This window comes from Quercus suber, unplaced genomic scaffold (genome assembly GCF_002906115.3).
Source record: "Quercus suber isolate HL8 unplaced genomic scaffold, Cork oak 2.0 scaffold_72, whole genome shotgun sequence".
Lineage (NCBI taxonomy): Eukaryota > Viridiplantae > Streptophyta > Magnoliopsida > Fagales > Fagaceae > Quercus > Quercus suber.
In genome coordinates, this window is record NW_027069537.1 from 1,685,943 (window position 1) to 1,696,494 (window position 10,552).

General features: G+C 38.1%; 1 long non-coding RNA gene across 1 annotated transcript; it reads right to left on the bottom strand.

The window, feature by feature from the left end:
• Nucleotides 1–281: 281 nt before the first annotated feature.
• On the bottom strand, nt 282–3,130 carry LOC136067430 (uncharacterized). Its single transcript, XR_010628918.1, has 2 exons — nt 3,030–3,130; nt 282–1,620 (listed from the first exon to the last, which is right to left on the bottom strand). It is a non-coding gene; the product is annotated as an uncharacterized LOC136067430 (long non-coding RNA).
• Between the last annotated feature and the right edge of the window lie 7,422 nt (nt 3,131–10,552).

The window sequence follows — 10,552 nt, forward strand, 5'->3', positions numbered from 1 at the left end:
AACCAAGAAAGTCTGTTCTTGCTGTATTACTTCTGTTTCAATTGTTAAATGAGTTACATGCGTATTGTTACATGGAAATGAAAACAAGCATGATAGATTCCGCTGACACAAGTCATTGTATTGTTACTGAGTGAAAGAAAATTTGTAACATGCCCCACTCGGATTTATTCAGATTATACAAAAGATAAATCCAAACAAGCATGTATGCATGCAGCAGAAGATAAGATCTTTGTGGTAGGGATGGCAAAATGCACTTGTTTGTAATAAAGGACAACATCATCAAGGGAATCTGCGTATATGTAACCTAAAAAAATTTTTACAACGTAGAAGAAAACTGAAACAAAGATAATGCTGCCTAAAATCTGAATTTTTGCAAGCCATTTGTGGTTATTTCCCCTGGTTGCATTCCTTTCAGAGTTATCAAACTGCTAGGGCCAATGTAGACAGCACAATTTGACATTTTAGACCCCTTAGTAGCAGCAATCGTGTGATTAATCGTCTTACTTTCAACATTGTAAGCCATTAGTTTCTTGTCTTTTATCCAAAACCACAAATCACCTGACCGAGCGAGAAGAGGAACAGGTTCTCCATCAAATCTGAAGTGTTGTTCATGAATGCCAAGGGAACAACAATCATCTCTTTACCCCATTTGAGCTTCTTGTAATCTTCTAACACCATGACATTGATAACTTCTTCCACTCTAAAAGCAAAAGATAAAGACCCATTCCAATCTAAAGCCTAAACTTTTTCCCAATCCAAGAACAATCCTTGTGGCATAATATTACTATTAAAGCTCTCGTTCTCCAAATCAAGAGATACTATCTCTTTACAAAAGCATGTTCTAACCTTGTTTACTCTAATGCAGTGAACAGCCTCACCTGCTAACACAATCATAATTTTCTCTCTTTTCTTGTTAGCATCTTTTAAGTTGGGGAAATTGAGAGTTCTCCATGAGTTTTCACTTCCAACGGTAAGAATTTCACACCTTCAATTTCGGCTTCCTCGTTATCATCACATACAGAGACCAACTTATAACAACCAGTAGATGGAACAAAAGAGAATGTCATACCAAAACTCTTCTTACGTGGGTCAGGCAGTTCAAGTATTTGGTGGGTGGCATGATTCGCAATATAGTATTTTCCAGAAGCATTGCTTTTTGATAGCAACAAGCCATTGCAACCACAGATCAACTGGAAAATTTCCCTGCCACTGCCACCACCACCGCCAGAAGGAGCACTACAAATTGGGCAAGTATTGTAAAAGCGAGTAATATTTGTAACTCGGCTCATATGCTTTTCAATGAGTTGACAATCTTGAGTTAAAGCATACCATTGTTTGCAAACACACTTCATTCTAAGCGCATACTTGACAGGCAGCCAGCTCAGGATCTCCGTAATGATGTCCAAGGGAATGGACCATTGTTCAGCAGAGATGGAGATTTTTCCATTGCTCTTCTTAGTTACAGCAATCTCTGGCTTCGAACTCGAACTTTTATCTTTATTTGCAATTCTGTGTTGTTCCTTGGACGTTTCAAGCCACTGTAGAGATGAGCAGCAAGAAAATTGGGTGGCAACGTTTCCCGTGATGCTCTTGAGAGACACTCCAATCCGCACACAAGACCTTACAAAGGAACAAACGTGGAATTGGCTTTTCTAATGTGAATCAAAAGAAATATTTTTTAGCACAAAACACAAATTCAGTGTAGGAGAACAATTACTAAGTTATGAACTTCATTGGCCAACCTAAATCCAATGCCCTTAAACAGGGAGCATGCACTTCACATGGAAAAAAAAAATCCCACATCAGTGGACATAAAGAAGCAAGGGAAATTTAAAAGGATTTTGAGTGTGTTAGCGTGCGTGCTCGGGAGAGACACAGATTTATGGTGGTGGGAATAAACAGTAGGCAAAACCAAGCTTTCTTCCACTATTAAGCACAAAAATAAACAAGTAGAACTCTTTGAATTTACTTTTACGGAACACCCCTATAATCTTTAAAAGCAAAAGAACATAGGCTATGTTTGGTAATAAACAAATAGAGCTCTTTGAATTTTCTGTTTTCAAGACCTAAAAACTTGTTTGGTAACTTATTATAGGCCAAAATACAAGAACTGTTTCTAATTTCCAAATTGTGAAGGAAACTGTTTCTAACTTATTTTAGGCAAACAAAAAACAAAAAACTGTTTCTAATCGCTTACCTCCTAAACTCTGAAGTTAGTAATGCTAAAACAACCAAACAAAGAACAGAGAGCAGAGGGAATTAATATGAAAAGAAAAAGAAAGAGAAATTAGGAAGATAGCAATCATTAGGGACATAATCAGCAAGATAAAGGCTTAGACATTTATTTCTTATAAAAAATAAAAAATAAAAAATTACAATTTAATTATGAACTCCAAATAATGCATACGTTACTTAATCAGAACTTTTAAAAATTAGTTGATTCTTTATGAGCAAACTTCACAAAAATCAGAAAGTTTGAAGTACAGAAGAGCATGTCATTTGATGTTTGAGTCCTGAGGGATTACAGTGCAAAACCAAAACTTTCTGGGAAACAAAAAAGGAAGTAACCAGTGGGAAAAATTATTTTTGGTATAAAAGGTTGAAATTTAAAAGCACCATTCAAATAAGCACACGTGATAGTTGAAAAATAGGTCAGACAAATGAAAAGGCAACACAAAATTTTACTTACAAATTTCTACCATGAGGCAAAGAGAACTAAGGTGAAGCAAAATCCAAACTTCTATGCATTTGATTTTTTGTTTTAGTGAAAACAAGCAGAGACGTTTGTTTTTCTTTAGGAGCCATGGAGCACATGGGCATTCTTGGTCTATTCCGTTGTGTCCCAAAATAAAGTACAAAAAAAAAAAAAAAAAAAAAAAGTGTAACAATTTTCTTTTTCTCCCTCTTTTCTCTAATTTCCTCAGCATTCAAAAAGATAATCAAGCATTGAAGAAATGAAAAAAGATTTACCCAAAAAAAATAAGAAAAAAGAAGAAGATATGAAAGAAGAGTGTAACCAAATGATTTACCTTGCCTAGGCAGGGTGGAAAATGACTCGCTGGACAGGTGGGTAGGGGTTGGAGACTAAGGTATGAGGGCACAATGCGCTGTGGACAAGAAGTCAAAGACATGTTATAAATGGAGTCGCAATAGCACTTGAGTAATTCTAGTTTCACACCGTTTATAATACTTTTTTTTTCGCAACAATCTTATATGAAGGATAATAAATTAGTAATTGACTATTTGTTGCTTTTATGTGAATCCATCACTCAAATAGTTTCTCAAATTAGAATTATGGTAAAGTTGTGATACAAAAGATTATGGTCTTAGATATATATATATATATATGTATTTTTTTTTTCTATTATCATCTATAAAATAATAATAATAATAATAACTCACATTATAACTTCAGCTATTTTAGCTAACGCAAAAAAGATTTACTCAAAAAATAATAGTCATCTATAAAATAATAATAATAATCATATATATATATATATATATTTTTTTTTTTTCTATTATCATCTATAAAATAATAATTGTAGGGATTGGATTTGAGCTCTTCTATTGGATGAGTGGACTCAGACCCAACTATCCCAATACAATAAATTTGTAGAGAGTGGGTCAAAGAGCTAGGCTTTAGTGCATGGACAACAGTTAATATAGTGTTCATGACAATCAAACAAAAATGAACTAAGTTTATCAAAGAAAGTTTGTTCTCAGCGCAATCCAAGGAGTTTTGTTTTAGTAAATATTGAATGAGAATGGTTATAGGAGTTCTTGAGATTGCTATAGTGCTTTCTCTTCTCCTTTTTCTCCCCCTGATCTCTGGGGTCTCTACTCTTATTTATACTACATATCTTCTTTCATCTCTACCCTACACATGGATAGTTGATGGTTTATGCTGATACTTGTCCCATCAGCCCCCTCTAGAAGTCTTCTAGGGTGGTTGTAAGGCTGCAATAATACTGTGCAGAGGTCACTTCCTCATTAATGCGGTCAGGGAATTAGCTGGGGTGCATTCAATGCAGTGACAACAGCTTTTCCCAAGATATTTTGGGATTCTTCTCTGTCTTTTGTTCCTGCAATGCTTATCCATATTTCCAGAAATTCATGGATCGCACCTCTAGATGGCAGGCATCCTTTACGAACCTCGGCCTTGGCTAGTTGAGGACAAATTCATCCTCGGCACAAACTCCTAGGCCATTATGTTCAATATTGTTTTTCTTATCTACTAGCATGGGTTTCCTTGGGTATACTTACCCATCCTCGGACGGCCCCTTATCCTTGACTTGGGCCTTAAGCTCAAAACTCAATTGTATGATTTGGGCCCATGACCCCACAATAATAATAATAATAATAACTCACATTATAGCTTCAGCTATTTTAGCTAACGCAAAATTTGGCAATCTTATCTTAAACAAATTTGACAATCTTATCTTAAATTAGGATTTGTTTGGATATCGCTTATTTGCTAAAAACTGAAAACTTATTATTGAAAACACTGTAACAAAATAATTTTTAAATATAAATAGTGCCGTGTGGCACCCAGCAAAATATATAATCTACATTTTATGTGGAATTGGCTGACAAGTGCACAATTGTTGTGGAACCTACCTTTTAAATGCCAAACATAAACGTGCGGAGAGAAACACTTTACATACTATCACTTAATTACTTGCCCTACTTTATAGTCTTCGTGGAGCTTTAAATTTTTGGCTGAAAACATTATTAGGAGCTAGTGATAAATAAATAAGAAGGGGGTTTTGAGTGGTTCATGTAATAAGTAATGCAGAATTTGACAATTTTACTCTTTTGGTTAACGTAAATTAACACACGGCAGTGCGAGCATAACTATTATTATCCTTGTCATTGTCGTTGTTATTATTACGATCATCTTCTGTAGAATCTGTACTTTTAAGAAAGAATTTGATGCTCAAAGACAATATTCACAGTTTTTTTTTTTTGGTAAAATACGGAGGAATTATACTAATAATCAAAAATTATAGGAGTCCGAATAGTATGGGTTACAGCATTAGAATCATAGTTCAAAGCCTCCATAACTACAAAAGGAGGATTTACATAAGAAACAAAGGAATCCTCTTGGCAACGCCCAATGTTTGCAAGCAGGTCAGCAACTTTATTGGTCTCCCTGAAGCAGTGCTGCATGCGATATTCCAGGAAAGCTTGGAGCATGCTCCTGCATTCATTCACAATAGGTTGAGCTAACCGGTTAGTATTGTTTGGTTTTGAGAAAAGATTGATGACTTCAGATGCATCCACATTAATAATAAGTTTGTCAATGTTAAGGTTTAAAGCCATAGCTATTCCGTCCCTTAAGGCCCACAATTCTGCAAGAAGAACACTAGAGGAGCCAATAAGTCTAGAGAAGCCCTGAACCCAAGCACCATTAGAGTCCCTAAGAAGACCCCCCCCCCCACCAGCACGACCTGAAGAATGAAGAACTGATGCATCAGTGTTCAGTTTAAACCATCCCACACACGGCTTAGACCAAGTAGCAGAACGCTGGATTTTCTGGCTATGGGAGCGAGAACCTTGGACGAGGAAATGGAACTTAGCAGCTTTAGCAATACAAGATTGCACGATATCAAGGCTTTGTTGTTTCCCACGGAATGCCATAGAGTTTCTATTTAGCCAGAGAGTCCATAACCCAAAAATGAAAATGACTTTCCAAGGGATACCAAGGTGTTTAGAAGGAAAGCTACAGGTACAATTGAAATGAAGCCATTCCATAAGGGGCAGCCCAAAGGATTGAATGACTTTAGAGTGCAACCCAAGTTTATTCCAGAAGCTAACCGAGCTTTGACATTCTCTTAAAAGATGAACAATGGACTCGGGATGGTTGTTGCATAACGGGCAAGATTGGTTAATAGTAAAACCTCTTGAACCCAACACTTCTCTAACTGGAATGCTATTGTATGAACACAGCCAAAGGAAAATGAGGATTTTATGTGGAGCAATAAGCTTCCAAATCCAGTTAGCAGAAAAAGTGTGGGGGTTCAAAACATTTAACCCTTTAGCCAACATATAGGCAGATTTGAGAGAAAAATTACCATCTTTCGACAGAGCCCAAGCAATTAAGTCTTCACTAGGAAGGCCGATGTTAATAGGGATTGCATTAATGGTAGCCAAGAGGGGTTGGGGAAGAATGAAGGAGAGGTTTTCCCATGACCAAGTCCCATTGCTATCAAGAAAGTGAGCAACCAACCTCTGATCTTCCTGAAAGTTAAGGGAGCCAGATATGACAGACCTGAGAGTACCAAAAGAGGTCCAAGCATCATTCCAAAAAGAGGTGGAGTTGCCCGAAGAAATCACTTTCCTCAGACCCGAATCAAGAATGGGCCTAGCGGCCTTACAAGCTGCCCAAGTTCTAGAACAAGTACCTCTAGAGAGCCATGGAGAGCAGCTGGAGCGGTTAGACATGTATTTTCCTCTCAACACTTTTGCCCAAGGCATGTTTTCCCCAGTGGAGAGATTCCAGACCAGTTTAGCAAGCAGTGTAAGGTTTCTAGGTCGAGCGGCACGAATACCAAGCCCCCCTTGATCAGTAGGCAATGTGACAGTGTTCCAGTTTATCATGTGCATTTTCTTTTTTTCAGGCGTGGAGCCCCAAAGGAAGTTGCGATTAGCTCGGTCAATTTCTTGGCAAACCCGACTAGGAAGTAAAGCACCTTGCATAACATAATCAGCAATAGCACTAGAAGAAGATTGGATTAAAATACGCCTTCCAGCCAGAGAGAGAATGTTGGCTTGCCAACCAGTAAGTTTACCTTGAATATTTTGAATAATGAAGTCGAAGTCCTTACTACCCCGATTGGAGAATTTTAGGGGAAACCCAAGATATTTGTCAAACTTTCTAGTTTCCAAGAAACCAAGAGAGGAGCAGATACTGGTCCTAAGTGAATCAGAGGTGTTTTTGGAAAAGAGAATACGTGACTTCTCATTACTTACTTTTTGACCCGACAGTTGGCAAAAATGATTAAGCACATCGTTAATAGCATGTGTTGTGGATGAAGTAGCTTGTCCAAAAAGGATAATGTCATCAGCAAAAAACAAGTGGGAAAAGGCGGGACCAGATCTAGAAGCTTTGACTGTTTTCCAAGCCTTGCGGGATGTCTTTTCATGGATGAGCAGTCCGAGGTACTCAAGGCAGAGGATAAAAATGTAAGGAGAGATTGGATCCCCTTGCCTAATTCCGCGAGAGGGGTTGAAGGGTTCAAGCTTGCCTCCATTGAAGAGGATGGAGATAGTAGAGGATGAAATGCAATCCATAATGAGTGCAATCAGATTTGGAGGAAAGTTGAAATGAAAGAGCACCTCACGCACAAAACTCCATTCCAACCTATCAAAAGCTTTCTCCAAGTCAATTTTCAAAGCCATTACACCAGTGCAGCCTCTTTTCCTTTCCATAGAGTGAAGGATCTCCTGAGTAATAATCATATTATCCAGGCCTTTTCTACCAGGTATAAAGGCAACTTGGAGAGGGGAGACAAGGTGCTGCATGAAGGGTCTAATTCTATTCACAATGACTTTAGAGACAATTTTGTAGACCGTAGTGCACACTACACACACACAAAACGATGAGGTTCTGTGAAGGTTTTTATTATTATTATTATTATTTTTAAAAATAAGTCACGGTGATTTATTTAAAAAAAGGAAAGAGAAAGAAAGATAACATATACAAACTACCCCTAAAGTTTGGGTTAATGCCGTACATTACCCAAACTTAAAAAAAAATATCCAAATTACTCCCTAAGCATAAACTGCACTTAACACTATTTGAAAGTTTTCCGACTCCTCCAAGTATTTTTAAGCTTCCTTCTCCATGACGGTTATTCATCTACTATTTATTATTCTGATATTCCCTTATGCATGTAATTGTCACAATATAGTCATTGTGGAACTACATTGTGGCAATTAAACTCACTACAAATTAGTTTTTGGGAAATGGAGAACAAACAATGTCAAGTGCGACTTATCTTATAGGGCAAATTGAATAGTTTTGTAAAGTTTGAGTGGCATCCGGTGACCAATATTGGTCCAAACTTTAGGGTTGATTTTTGTAATGTACCCAAAAATAAAAAATAAAAAATAGCGAGTCACTTAAAAGTTAAGACAGTTTAAAAAATTATTGCAAAATAGGCAGTTAAAAGTTCAAAATTTTTATCACAATGTGTTTAATAGCTAGGTTACTCATCACAACAAAAAAAAAGAAAAAAAAAACACTATTATTTCCTATATAAAATAAAGCACTATTTATCCCCCCAAAAAAAAATCACTAAGGTGGCATTGGCCGTTTGGTATGGGGTTATCTTTTAAAATTCTTAAAAATGTTGAAAGATTCTCATATTTGATTGCAAATCATATAAGGGAATCATATTCCAATGGTATCTAAATTCCCACTTAATGCCTTTTTTTTTAGGAATGTTGATTCTTTTTTTTCTTTTTTTTTAAAAAAAGTAGGTTTCTAGATTTTCATGTCAGGATAAAGTTACATTTTGTATAAACTGACAATTGTAACTGTAGGGTCTGTGTTTGTAGCCCAAGCTCAAAAGATATGGGTTAAAGGCCCAACGAACCCAGGACAATGAATTTGTAGAGAGTTGGCGAAAGAGCTGGGCTGGTTATGAATTAAACAATGGTTGGCTAGGTTACTTGCAGTGATGATAACATGAAATAATACTTGAACAACTCCCTGAATGAATGTCCGAAAAGATGTTTTATTAAGTGAACAGTAATTACAATATTCAGAGCTACAGTAAAGTTTTTCTTCCTTTTTTTTCTCGTTCCCCATTATTAGGGACCCTTCTTCTTTATATAGCACCCTTTCCCATCATCTCCATCGTCCACATGTTCTTCATCTGCGTATCTACTCAAGTACATGTCATGTCATATGTCTACTTTAGTTCTTTGTGAGTGGCGGTAGCTGAGGTTACACTGTTCAGGGGTCTTCTCCACATAAATGCGGCCAGAAAAGCTGTTACAATGCATTAAATACGGTGGTAGCAGCTTTTCCTTTAGATATTTTTTAGTTCTGATCATCTCCAGACCTACCCAGAACTTATCATTATCATTGGGATTGTTAGGAAGATCGTTTGGACCTTCCACACGTTTGATTGATCAAGGTTATTTGTGACCGAGGGGTAAGACACCTTCGGACCAGTAGTGGCCTCTTCGGACGGTACTCCCCCTCTACTTCTGGGCTTCCTGCCTTCAGATGGGCCGTTCCAACCAACTATTGCTCCTCGGAAATATAATACTCCTTAACATGGTGCCCCAGGCCCATTGAGTAGCTCTGGGTTTTTACCCCCCACAATAGCCCCTCAAAATCTTAATTTTTTCCTCGTATCCGAAGAAAAAAATGGGATTTTGACTTGTCACAGAGTAAAAGCTTGAAAACAGACAAAAATTCGTCCTGGCACGTGTGTAGGTATAGATGCGCGCGCTCCATCATTGCTGCCGTTGTTTTCCGTATTCCCAAAGCGCTACATTAATTACTCCAGGGGGCGTCTTGTCCTTTGCATCCAACGGTGGGCTATTGATCCAACGGACAGGGTTCTTCCTTAGGATTTGGGCGAAATAACTTCTGCCCCTTCGTTTGACCTCGTATAAAATCTCAGAGGTAGACATTTCTCTCTTACTTTGCAACTCTTAGACCATCCCATAAGAACAAGCACACAAACGCTTCGAGCTCTTCCAATCGCTGATTTCAATCCTTCCCAGAGTTTTCAAGAATCCTTTTGCGCGTTCAGAGATCAGTCTCTAGTTCAGTTCCTGTAAGTTCTCATCATCTCAATCCTTCAGTTTTCTCTTCGGCTGTCCTTTTTTCCCTTTGAGCGACCGTTTCCTCACTGCTGCATCGTACCTCCGCTTTTCTATTAAGGAGTGATGGGTAAACTCGAGTATTTGGTAGATAGGCCTGCCCAGTTGGAGAAGTTTAGGGCCACATACTACATACCTCCAAACGTGGGTGTGAGGTATTGCCCTCCGGAGAAAATACTAACTGATCGAAAAATGGGGGAAGTCGTGATTCCTGTCATCGTCTTCCTAGAAGGGGGAATGACAATTCCTATGGGCCCTATCACCACTAGCTACCTTCGAAATCATAGGATTACCCCTTGTCAATGCGCGCCTAATATGTTTAGGATCTTAGGGGCAATTGAGGACCTTAACCGTCACCTAGGATTGGGACTCACTTAGCTCGACGTGGTGCACATGTATGAGTTCCACAGCCAGTAAGGGGCGGGATATTATTTAAAATCCCGGTCCGACATTGTTAGGCTCATTTCCTGCCTCCCCAAATCCAATAAAGAGATGAAGGATGACTATGTGATCATCTTGGGCGCGTGGCATGACGGCCCTTTCTGTCCGACCAAGCTAGGAGAGCCAGGTGGGACACATTAGACTTAGGCACACTAACCATAGGCTCAGGATCTTCGTCTTTTAACAGTTTTTGATTCTTCTTGTGTTGCTGTTTTTCAGTTTCTAACAAAGCTCTGCTGTGACTTGTAACAGATAAAAGAAACATCTC